Genomic DNA, 13,217 nt, shown 5'->3' with positions numbered 1-13,217 from the left:
AATGGTCTGCAAGTTTATTTCCATCCTTAGGTCAGCTTCCACTTTTTATAAGTGAAAATTGTGTGTCCTCCTTACCCGTCATCCTCCTAACAGTGCATTGGTGGGAGCAGGTTGGGGCAAGAAGTGGAGGGGGTTGCTATATGGAGACTGTAAAATTATCTGGGGCCCCAAGCACAGGTACTGTTGGAATTATCGCAGGGTGTGAAGGTGGGCATCCTATGATGATCAAAGTACAAAAGAAGCCTAACCCTGTTTCTCCCTGACTTACGTATAAATCTTTCTAAGGGTGTAACATAGCCTTAGAAGTAGGGCATTTTGGTCTCTGTTGGCATATTATGAATTCATACACTTTGTGGAGTGGAGAATTTGTAGTGACTTCCCTTTTTCCACCCCTTGATTATCAAAGAATAAAAGTCTCTTGTGGCAGAGAACCTTGGCAGTAAAGCAAGCTTCAAATGCTGACCATGGGGTTTCCACAGATTTAAAGGTAAGCAATTACTTTCAGTGGTTTTTAACATGCTTCCCTAGGATTTGGAACAAAACTGAGAAAATGAAGAAATCTCATGCCAGAATAAGAAATCTTTTTGCAAGTTAAATGGTTTGCAGTCTTTGCTTTCCACAAAATTGCAGGGTGGCCTAATCTAGTTGTCGGTAGATAGATCATTAAATATAGAATAGATAACTATGTTATTTTAGTTATCTATTGTCACATTGTTGTAACAAGAGTTCTTCTGTTCCTACTAACTTTTATAAGTGAAGAAAGTTTCTCAGCACTTACAGCCAGCAGTGTGCTGGCAAATGTTTGACAATTGGCTAGGGGAAGTAGCAAGCGCTAATTTGCCAATTTCTGTAGTGTAAATACCACCAGCAATGGCTGGTTTCAAGCTACCAATGAGATGTCACTGAACATGCAGCTGGGAAGATATATTTCTACCACACAGATACAATAGGTGCAAATAATCTCAAAAGCATAGATAACAGTAAAGTGTAGTGAGATAATTAGTAAGTGATGAGTTTTGAGTATTTATTTCCTTTATGGTTTTGTTTTTGTTTTTGTTTTTTTGAGACGTAGTCTCACTTTGTCACCCAGGCTGGAGTGCAGTGGCGCAATCTCGGCTCACTGCAACCTCTGCCTCCCAAGTTCAAGCGATTCTCCTCAGCCTCCTGAGTAGCTGGGACTACAGGCACATACCACCATGCCCGGCTAATTTATGTATTTTTAGTACAGACAGGGTTTCATCATGTTGGCCAGGATGGTCTCGATATCCTGATCTCGTGATCCACCCACCTCGGCCTCCCAAAGTGCTGGGATTACAGGTGTGAGCAACTGCACCCAGCCTCCTTTGTTTTTAACATAATTGTATGTTCATATAATTTAATTTTTAGCAATAGTTATATTTAACAACTGGCTGACATAAAAAAAAAAAAAAAAAAAAAAAAAAACCAGGGTCTCTCTCTGTAGCCCAGGCTGGAGTGCAGTGGCAAAATTATGGCTGACTGCAGCTTCGACCTCCCAGGCTCAAGAGATCCTCCCACCTCAGCCTCCTGAGTAGTTGGGACTAGACACACGCCACCACCCACAGCTTATTATTATTATTATTATTATTATTATTATTATTATTTTGGTAGAGACAGAATCTTACTATGTTATCCAGGTTGGGTTTGAATGCCTGGGCTAAAGCAATCCTCTCAACTTAGCTTACCAAAGTGCTGGGATTATAGGTCTGATCCATGGCACCCAGGCACAAAATTTCTAAAAATTGACTTTCAGGAACCACTACAAGATGGCTTTAGCACAACATGGTTTGACAGCTATAATAAATGAAAGATAGAAATAAAATTATTGCTAAAACCAATTTCATTCTAGCAATGTTCATTAAGGCATTTGTCTGTTTGTTTGTTTGTTTTTGACAGTCTCACTCCATCACACAGGCTGGAGTGCAGTGACACAATCTCTGCTCACTGTAACCTCAGCCTCCCGAGTTCAAGTGATTCTTGTGCCTCAACCTCCTGAGTAGCTGCAATTACAGGTGCACATCACCACGCCCAGCTTATTTTAGCATTTTTAGTAGAGATGGGGTTTCGCCACATTGGCCAGGCTCAAATTCCTGACTTCAAGTGACCTGCATGCCTCGGTCTTCCAAAGTGCTGGTATTACAGGCATGAGCCACTATACACAACCTCATGGAGGTTTTAGTGAGCTAATTGGAGAGAAAAATTGCCCCAGCCACCTAATTAAGACAGGTATTTCTTAAACAATTTTACTTTTTCTATTTAATAATTATTTACCAAAGTTTGTAGGACGGTTTAGAGAGTGATGTGATTTGGATGTTTGTCCCCTCCAAATCCCATGTTGAAATGTGATTCCCACTGTTGCAGGTGTGGCCTGGAGGTGACTGGATCCTGGGGCAGATCCCTCATGAATAGTTTAGCATTATCCCTTTGGTGATAAATGAATTCTCACTCTCAGTGCATGCTCGATCTGGTTGTTTAAGAGTCTGGGACCTCCACCTTCCCTGTCTCTTGGTCCTGCTGTTGCCATGTGAGATGCCTGCTCCCCTTTTACCTTCCGCCATGATTGGAAGTTTCCTGAGCCCCTCACCGGAAGCAAATGCTGGAGCCATGCTTGTATAGCCTGCAGAACTGTGAGCCAATTAAACCTCTTTTCTTTATAAATTACCCAGTCTCATGTATTTATAGTAACGCAAACAGCCTAATACAGCAAGCATATATTTACATCAAATTGTATACTTTAAATATGTATAGCTTATTTTATGCCAGTTGTACCTTAATAAAGCTGTTTAAATTGCTGTAGGACTTTCTAAAAGAGTCATCAGTAGGCCTCTGATGCATTAAAAAAAAACACACACACACACATTATGATAAAATTTTGTGGTGGACCATGGAGCAGAAATTTGAGTTCAAATAGAAAAAGAAATGATACAAAATGTCTGATCCTTAGAAAAGAGCGTGTTCATCTATTTTTTAAATGGATGATTGTGGGTATCGAATTCCTAGGGCATTTAATTTAACTGGATACATTTAAAAGAGTGATGTAATTGTTTTACTTTTAAGTATATAAATTTACAATATGCCAGAAATTACAACCTTTGCAATTATGTAAACTTTTGATGAAAAATGTTAAGCTATCAATTAAAAATTGTGCCAAGGAGTACATAGTCTTAAAATAATTATTTAGAAAGTACGCCAGCAAAAAAAAACACAAAAAACATAAAACTGAAAACAGATTGTTTAGACAGTTAATGGAAGTTCTCCTATAAAACTATCTTAACCTCCTGGAATTAAGGATATAATTAATAATTTCTCCTTCCCCAAGTTCTGAGAATCTCTAAAGGGATGCAACATGTTTGAATATAATTATCTGTGGATGTATGGGTTTTTAACCTGGGCTCCATGACTGGGGGCAGAGGACACATGAATGGTCAGTACTCCTCTAGGTTATGTGTCTCTGCATACATTATTTTGGGGCAAGAAACTTCAGATTCTTTCTTTATATCCACAAAAAGAGTATGTTTGGGGGATCCTCCTTTTGGGTGATCCTGATCCCCAAAGAGTTAACAATAATTTGTCCAAAACCTGAGATTCTTTGAGAAGTTTTATTGGGTTCTTCTTTGGCCTCCAAAACACAAAATGCAGTAGTCAAAGGTTTGTAATACTGAATAGGAGTTCCCAATTTCCTGCATGGGGCTGAGGTACAAAAACCCAACCAACCAAACAAAACCCACAGTGTTTAGAGCCAGAAGTTCTTCATTAAAATCCTGTTTCCAGGACTTGCCAACTGGAGGAAAGTTTGTGAGTCCTTTGCTCCTCCCTAAAATGGAGATAATTCCCTCTTGAACTAATTAGGAGAATGGAGTAAGGTGAAGTGGTGAGCACATAATACATACTCAGGTACCTATGTTGGGTTCAGCACCCTTTCTGTATATTCTAACCTGAGAGTGAGTGAGTCTGAGAGATGGCATTGGTCAAACACTTTATATCCTCCCCCTAGCTTCCTTTCAAGCAAAAGGAAATGATCCAAGACATCCGCAGGCAGCCCCCCTCCCATGGAGCTACAAAATGAGCTGAGACCCAGCCTATAACAGAGGTGAAGGTGTCCTTCCCCCTTTTCTCAGACTTCCTAGCCCACAGTTAACCAAGGCTAGGTGCACACCTGGTACATCCAGAGACAACTTAAATGCTGCCTTCTCCTGGAAGCCTCCATCCTCTTCTTTTAGTTCTCATTTCTTCCTGCCTTGAGGTTTCTAGGACTCTATCTGTCCCACTCTTTGGGCAGGCATCCCTTTCTCACTCATGTTAGTTTTAGGTTAAGAGCAGAGTCTTCAAAGTTAGAGAGACCTAGATTGCAATCGTGACTGGCTGGTATGGAGCAAGACACTTTTCCTTTCTGTGCCTCAGTTTTCTCATGTGTCCCCCCCATGTAATTTTAGGGTTATTATACTTCTTAACATCATAAGAATGTTAAGACTACAGTACTTAGCATAATATGGAGCATCAAAGTGTTATCTATTTTTATAATCAAGGGGGCCTCCCCATAAGAGTCTTGATTTATTCCCCTCCCCAGCAGCTCCTCACACATGGTAAATAACAGGTAATCACATTACTGTTTTCAGAAAAGAAAAGGGATTGGGCCGTAGGGCTCTCTCCTGGAACGGTGCCAACCCTTTCTGGTCTTCCTCACTTTATGTAAATCTCTCTCCAGCTACAGATAATGACAGCCTGGAGTTTCCAGGGGCTATGGAATGTCCAGGCACTGCCTTGCATAACCACAGAAATTGAGAACACTAGGCCCAGAAGGGTCCTCTCAAATCATTCAGTCCAACAGTACCCGCATTGTAAGATAGGCAAACCGAGGCCCACTCAGTAAGTCAGCATCCACCACAGGCATTTTGAAGAATTCTAAAAATAACATCTCCAATTACTCTTTCCACTTGTTTTGCTTTTTGTCATCACATTTCCCTTACCTGCCATCACGCACTTATTCTTTTACTTGTTTATTTTCTGTTTCCTCTGCTAGGTGTAAGTTTCATGAGGGCAAGAACATTGTCGTGTTCACAAATGCATCCCTTGCACCTTGTCCAAGGTCTGGCACAGGTTTACATTCAGTGAATACTTGTCGCATGGATAACTGGAAGAATGCCATTTGGACATTTTCCCTTAGAGGCTCAGATGTAGCAATTCACTCACTTGGTCATTTATCCAAAAATCATCTGATGAATATCTTGTGTGTGAGAAGTTTTTCAATAAATCCTGGTGAACAAGATCTGTCCGTGTTCTTAAGCAGCTCTCTGATTAGTGGACAATAGCTGCCAGCTATACAGTAGACTGAGGATCTACTATATGCCAAGCTGTGGGCTGGTAACTTATATGCATCTTCTTGGTCTTAGCACAGTTCTTGCAATTGCAAGGAAACATGCCTCATTCAGGACTCCTTAAGAAAAGGCTTAGGAGTTATTAGGAGGGCCAGGAGGGCTAAAGGCTAAAACTGAAAGGGAAATATCAAGGACTGAGATGGTGCCACAGGCTGGCTGCTCTTTAAGCCTGCTTGGTCTTTCTTTAAGAGTGTCTCTTCTTTTTCCTGGATGTGTGCTTCTCTCTCTTTTACTGACTTACTGGTTCTTTCTTCTATTCTAAATTTTGGGAGGGGACCACAGGACTCATTGGCTTGGCCAATGGCCTTCCTTATTCCTTAAGTGAGCATCTACAGCCCAGACCACTTTTTGGATTACTATTCGGCCTACAGGGTGAACATTTAGCTTCTCAGGTACCCTGAGCAGAGGGTATGTTTAATCAGAAGGGAGTGTTGAGCATCATCTTCACATGGATGCTGTGAAGTAAGTAGTTTTATCTCTGTTTTACAGATGAGAAAACAGGCTGAGCAAGGAGAAATGACAACAAAACTGTAACTGTAACAAAGTTGCCCTAACCCACCTGCAAACTTATGATTGAAAAATCCATTGCTGTTGCCCCTGAGATTTGTGGGGTGTTTGTTATGCAGCAAAAGCTGACTGAAACAAGATTCAAACGCAGGTTTCTTTGATTCTGTCTGTGTCACTATGCTGTCTCACTGAGCTTACAGCCCTGATTCCTGTTCCTGATTCTCAAGTGTCCTGTCCTAAATAGAGCAGAGATAAATATTGTATTCATCCATTTTCTGATGTTATAACAGAATCCCGCACTGTTGGTGTTCTGAGTACACTGACATTCCTTGATGCTAGATTTTATATTGTTGATTGACTTGTTTATCATCTCTCTCCTCTACGAGATTAAAATTTTCTCTTTATTCACTGTATTTTTATATCCATACCACCTGGATCAGTTTCTGGCACATAATAAATGCTCAATGAATATTCATCAAGTAGATGATTGAATGAATAAATGATGATAAAAAGGAAGGTGGAAAAAAACAACTTTTCATCTTAAAACAAAGCCCTGAGTCCTTTAAGGTCAGAATAAAGAATAATTTCTAGGTAGGGACAGAAAGTTTAGTACATGATGGGGTCAAGAATCAAGGTAAGAAAACTTGAAGGTGTGAGGCTGGACAAAGTGTCTCATGCCTGTAATCCCAGCCTTCTGGGAGGCCACGGTGTGAGGATCACTTGAGCCCAGAAGTTTGAGACCAGCCTGGGCAACATAGTGAGACCCCTTCTCTACATAAAATAAAATAAAAATAGCCAGGCCTGATGGTGTGCACCTGTAGTCCCAGCTACTCAGGAGGTTGAGGTGGGAGGATTGCTTCAACCCAGGAGTACGAGGCTACAGTGAGCTATGATAACGCCAGTGCGCTCCAGCCTGGGTGACAGAGTAAGGACCTGTCTCTAAAATAACAACAAAGGCCAGCACAGTGGCTTACACCTGTAATTCCAACACTTTAGGAGGCTGAGGTGGGCAGATCACCTGAGGTCAGGAGTTTGAGACCAGCCCAACCAACATGGTGAAACCCCTGTCTCTACTAAAAATACAAAATTAGTCGGGTGTGGTGGCACATGTCTGTAAATCCCAGCTAGTCAGGAGGCTGAGGCAGGAGAATCGCTTGAATCCAGGAGGCAGAGGTTGCAGTGAGCCAAGATCACGCCATTGCACTCTAGACTGAGCAACAAGAGTGAAACTCCGTCTTAAAAATAAAATAAAACAATAACAATAACAACAATACAACAATGCAAATAATACAAATAAAAATTAAAATATAGTATCACAATTATTTACATTGTATTAGATGTTTAGAGATGACTTAAAGAATGTGGGAGGACTGCATAGACTATATGCAAATACTATACCATTTTATATAAGGGATTTGAGCTTCTCTGGGTTTTCATATCTGCCAGGAGTCCTGGAACCAACCCCCCATGGATGCTGAAGGATGGCTGTACTCAGAGGTCCTTCCACCCACTGTCATGCCTGGCATCATCCACCCTGCATAGAGAGAGGTTTGCGGAAAACCCCTGATCATTAGACACAGAATACAGAAAACCAGTTTCCTGACTCCTTCTGGTGTGAAGGAAAGAACAGGGAGGTTGGGATGGAAAGTTAGATTGGAAAGACAGACACTCCAGATATTTCTTAACTTTTGATTATTCCAGCTGACAAGACACGCCACACCTCAATGTGTACTGAGTGTGAGTCGCTTCCTTCTCCAAGCCTCAGTTTCCTAATCTGTAACATGGGGACAATGTTTATAACTACATCCCTGGGGCTGTTGTGACAATAAGATAAGGTCAGGTAGATGTAAGCTGTATGTGACTGTAATGTCCAGTGCCCTTTTTTTTTTGAGACAGAGTCTCACTCTGTCAACCAGGCTGGAGTGCAGTGGTGCGACCTCAGCTCACTGCAACCTCTGCCTCCCAGGTTCAAGCCATTCTCCTGCCTCAGCCTCCCAAGTAGCTGGGATTACAAGCATGCACCACCACTCCTGGCTCATTTTTGTATTTTTAGTACAGACAGTGTTTCTCCACGTTGGCCAGGCTGGCCGAGAACTCCTGATTACAGGTAGATCCATCCACCTCAGCCTCCCAAAGTGTTGAACAGGGGTGAACCACCTCGCCCAGCCTCCAGTGCACTTTTTGTTACACACTGAAAAGGAATAGTGTGTGGAGTCAAACTGACCTGGGTTGGAGTTCAGCTCTACCACTCACTGGCAGCATGGCTTTGGGTAAATGCCCCTTCTCTGAGCCTCAGAATCTGCATGTGTTCAGTGGGGCTATTAATAGTTCTCAACTCACAGGCTTGTTTTAGAAATTAAATAAGGATTAAATTATATAAGTGCCTGTCGTACAGTAGATGCTCAGCAAATGTTCCTCCCCAAACACAGACACAAACAGCACTTAAAGCAACCTGGGTAACAAAGGGGTTTTCAGTCTGAGGAGAAAACAGGCAGCTAATGAGCTCTCTCTCCAGTTTCCCTTCTAAGAGAGGAACTCACTGGCCAGAGTCCAGGATGGTCACCGATGCAGAGGACAGGCAGCCAACTCCAAGCCTCCCACGTGGGATTTCCAAAAAACTGTGAGCACAGAGTTGCATAACCTGTCCCTGAGACACGTGTTTCTACTGAAGTGTCTTCATCAAATATTCCCAGAAAGGAAACATGGGAGCAGGGCAGTAGGGCAGCCTAGCCAGGGAGGAAGGGAGAGAGGGAGGGATCTAGAGAACACGAGAGTAGGGGTGACAGGAGGAAGAGAAGGTACCACATTTAATGTGATCCTACTATGGGCCAGCCACCGGGCTTGTTTTGTCTGATACATTGTTAGATCCTTGCCATAAATCTGAGATCAGGCATTTCCGTTCCCACATTCCAAAGGAAGAAATAATAACAATCATATTATCATTGCTGATGTTAACATATCGCCAACTACACATCAGGCGGTGGACTAGGCACACGTTTGACCCTCAGGACAGCCCATAACATGGGTACTATTCTGAACTCCACTTTATAGAAGAGGAAACCAACTGAGACTCAGAGACATGAAGTAACTTTCCCAAGGTCACCCAGCAGGACAGCAAGACAGCTGGAGAGCCAGGATTCGAATCTGAGCAGGGCTCTCAAGCCTATGGACCTATGGGAGAACATTTCCCAAGGGATTTATGGGGGTGGATTCAGAAGGTGACCTTAGCGATTGTCCTTACATGCACGCAGTGGGGCCCCAGTGTGAGAGTGACGGAAGAGACCAAGTGACCAGAGGCACTCCCCTCCCCTCCACCCAGAGGACAGTTTGTCCCAGCTTGTGGCTGTTCGTCACTCTGCCTCTGACCTAAAGTTTAACATTTCATTCATAAGTTTGGAACCACAGACTTGGCAGCGTAGGAAGAACCCTTGGAGACCGGCTATTCAAATCCAAACCCCTCATATTACAGATGGAAAAAAACCCTGAAGCCGGAATGTGACTCGCCAAGGTCACAGAGCAGTCTTCTGTTGGACGAAGGAGCTGGTTTAGGGTCAACTACAGATCATCTTGTGCTGTAGTTACCAAATGTGGGTGCACCTTTGGATCACTTGGGGAGCTCTTTAAATATGCAGATCTCCACAATTCTGCTTTGGGAGATTTGGACTTAGGTTTGCAAACAAGGACTGGAAATTTGAATATCCAATATGTTCCTCAGGTGATTCAGATGGCACAGCTCCACGACAACATCTGCAAGTTGGAGTCCCTCTTCTTTCATTTGATAGTTTGGGATACTGGGACCCACCGGGGACTCGCCCAAGGTAACATAGCAAGCCAGTGGGGCTCTAGTTCAGACTCTATGGCCTGAAGCAGACTGCTTGTGTTCAAATTTCAAGATGGGCCACTGAAGCTAAACAAGGGGGTTGCCATGATTTTCCCCAGCTCTTGGTTTCCTTCTTGGATCCAAATTAAGACAGAGGATGGTATGCATTTCTGAAGCTTGGCAAGGCGGGAATCCAAGAACTGAATTCCTGAAGGGAAAAGGAAAGGGTGGGAGGTTAGCTTGCACGCCCATTGGGTTTTGCCCAGAGGTGAGCTCCGGACTCCAGGGATGACATCAGACATTCCAACCAGCCCTAATGTCGAAAGCTACCTGTGTTTTCTAGTTCAGCAGAATGGGTAGGGAGGGCCTTCCCTATTGGGAGGAGATGGGGTGGAGTGGGCCCAGCTGTGACGTGAAGGGGGCAGAGTCCAGGAAGAGCTACGCATTCCAGCACCTGCAAGGAAGACATCGGCCCTGGCTATTGTCACCCTTTTCCTAAGCCTTTCCTAAGCCTTTCCTCCCATTTCTCCCTAATCCCTCACCTCAGGGCTAACTGAGCAGAGAGATTCACTGCCCCTTTTCCACTTCCTGCTACTCCACCACCTGACTATTTTACTATCTCCCTTCCTTCATCTCCCTCTTCCTCCCTCCCTTCCTCCCTTCTTTCCTCTTTTTTATTCTAAAATGGCATCTCAGCTGGACACAGCGGCTTATGCTTGTAATCCTAACACTTTGGGAGGCCAAGGTGGGAGGATTGCTTGAGCCCAGGGTTCAGGACCAGCCTGGACAACATAGGGATACCCTGTCTCTACAAAAAAATAAAATAAAATAAACTGAAAAATTAAAAAAGTCAAGTGTGGGCCAGGCGTGGTGATTCATGCCTATAATCCCAGCACTTTGGGAGGCTGAGAGGGGCAAATCACTTGAGGTCAGGAGTCCAGACCAGCCTGGCCAACATGGTGAAATCCCGTCTCTACTAAAAATACAAAAATTAGCTGGGCATGATGGCACATGCCTGTAATCCCAGCTACTCAGGAGGCTGAGGCATGAGAATCGCTTGAACCTGGGAGGCGGAGGTTACAGTGAGCCAAGATCATGCCACTGCACCCCAGCCTGAGCGACAGAGCAAGAGTCCATTTCAAAAAAAGCCAGGTGTGGTGGCACATGCCTATGGTCTCAGCTATTTGGAAGGCTGAGGCTTGGGCCTGGGAGTTTGAGGGCGCAGTGAGCCATGACTGCACCACTGCACACCAGCATGGGTGACACAGTGAGACCCTGTTTCAAAGAACCAAACTAAACCAAACCAAAACTAAACTAAAAGGCATCTTGATGTTTGGAGTCAGTTGTCCTGAATTTGAATCTCAGCTCTGCTCCCCGTGAGCTCTCTGACCTAGAGAGTCACACCACCTCCCCCATAGCCTAGTTTCCTCTCCTATAAAAAGGGGATAATAGCTGTATTTTCTGATTGTGAGGATTAAACAAGATCATGTAAACACTTAAGAAACAGATGTTTTCTCAGAAACACTATCCATGTGCATCATCAGTGAACTAGAGGAATTTGAATACATATTTGTTGAACTGAATTGAGGTGCCTTAAAGAATGGTTGAGCTGGAAAGCACCTAAGAGATCTTTGGGCCTTAGTAACTCCCAAACTGGTGTCCAAGTCAACTGTTCAGGGTATTTCCAAATGATAAGGACAATCGCATACTCTCAATAAAGTCTCAGGTTTCTTTACTTTTGTCTGGAATTGTATCAGCTCAAGGTGATAACATGGCTAACACAAGCCGTTCAGAAATTCTGATTGGCAGTTACATGGCTCTTTGATAAGTTTTTTTTTTCTTTTTTTGAGACGGAGTCTCACTCTTTCCCCCAGGCTGGAGTGCAGTGGCCGATCTTGGCTCACTGCAAGCTCTGCCTCCCAGGTTCACGCCATTCTCCTGCCTCAGCCTCCTGAGTAGCTGGGACTACAGGCACCCACCCCCACGCCCGGCTAATTTTCTGTATTTTTAATAAAGACGGGGTTTCACCGTGTTAGCCAGGATGGTCTCAACCTCCTGACCTCGTGATCTGCCCACCTCAGCCTCCCAAAATGCTGGGATTACAGGCGTGAGCCACCACGCCGGGCCTAAGTTTTTTTTTAATAAGAAAATAATTACTGGAAGGTAGATTAAATGGTGGAAAACGTTAATCATGTCCAACTCCTCATTTCATAAACAGGGAAGCTGCGGTTTAAAGAAGGAAGTGGCTTCCTGGTCACACTGGGTGGCATAGCTGGCCCTAAAACCCAAATTCTTTTCCTGGAACCAGTTACTTCCCTTCTTTCCACTCCAGGGAGGGGGAACCTAGGATCAATGAAGTTGATGAGTTTTCTTCTGCTGGAGTAGGAATAAGTGAGTCATCGACTTGCTGTTGCTTTCTCTGTTCTTGACTCATTCAGCAAATATTTACTGACTGTCCACCATTCGGATTTGGAAGATAGATAAAATAGTCATGGCAGCAGAGAGGGTCAGGATTTACTCCTAGGTGCAACTTCAGAATCTGTGCTTTTTCCCATTTGGCACCCACATTTTAAAACACCCACTACTCTGCCTTCTAATGTAGTTCAACTGTGTCTCAGGGCAGGGACTGTCTTACATGTACATGTTCTAGCCTTCCTGCCACCCAGTGGGTGTGAAATCAATGTTGTAGTGTTGAGGAACACTTGAATTTAATTTACTTAATTTATTTATTTAGAGACGGAGTTTTGCTCTTGTTGCCCAGGCTGGAGTGCAATGGCACAATCTTGGTTCACCGCAACCTCTGCCTCCCGGGTTCAAGCAATTCTCCTGCCTCAGCCTCCCGAGTAGCTAGGATTACAGGCATGCGCCACCACGCCCGGCTAATTTTGTATTTTTAGTAGAGACTGGGTTTCTCCATGTTGGTCAGGCTGGTTTCGAACTCCCGATCTCAGGTAATCCGCCCACCTCAGCCTCCCAAAGTGCTGGGATTACAGGCATGAGCCACCGCACCCGGCCAACACTTGAATTTTAATCCTTACTTTGCTACTAACTGTGTCGTTGAAACAGTATGTTGCTTTCCTTCTCTGGCCATTAGCTTAACTATCCGTATAGCGGGCACAGTGGCAAACTCCTAAGTGGAGGAGCTTGCAGGTCCATTTCAAGCTATCAGACTCTAACTGGGAGAAAACACTGAGAATGTAGGCTGAAAATAGCGACACAGTTTATCACCTCGTTAATTCCCAAACATCATTACTGCGTCCTAATCCACCCCACCTCCCTCTCCCCAGCCGCCTTCCTTTAAAAAAAATTTCCCCCTAGAGGGCGCGCAAGCTCTGCGGCCTTCGTTCCTCACTTCCGTTTGCCTTCACTCTTCCTTCTGCGCATGTGCTCAGTTCGCTATCCGGCTGCTAGTACCTTGTTCAGGCGGTTCAGGCAAAGGTTGCACCCACTACGCCTGCGCAATCTCAGCCCCGCCCCTCCGCAGCTTTCCCCGGAAA

At 44.1% G+C, this 13,217-nt stretch overlaps 1 long non-coding RNA gene across 1 annotated transcript; it reads right to left on the bottom strand.

The window, feature by feature from the left end:
- Positions 1-8,387: 8,387 nt before the first annotated feature.
- Positions 8,388-13,195, bottom strand: LOC139358447 (uncharacterized). Its single transcript, XR_011613308.1, has 2 exons — positions 13,073-13,195; positions 8,388-9,928 (listed from the first exon to the last, which is right to left on the bottom strand). It is a non-coding gene; the product is annotated as an uncharacterized lncRNA (long non-coding RNA).
- Between the last annotated feature and the right edge of the window lie 22 nt (positions 13,196-13,217).

This window comes from Macaca nemestrina, chromosome 15 (genome assembly GCF_043159975.1).
Source record: "Macaca nemestrina isolate mMacNem1 chromosome 15, mMacNem.hap1, whole genome shotgun sequence".
NCBI lineage: Eukaryota > Metazoa > Chordata > Mammalia > Primates > Cercopithecidae > Macaca > Macaca nemestrina.
The sequence above is the reverse complement of the archived record's forward strand: the minus strand, read 5'-3'. Positions and strand labels throughout refer to the sequence as shown.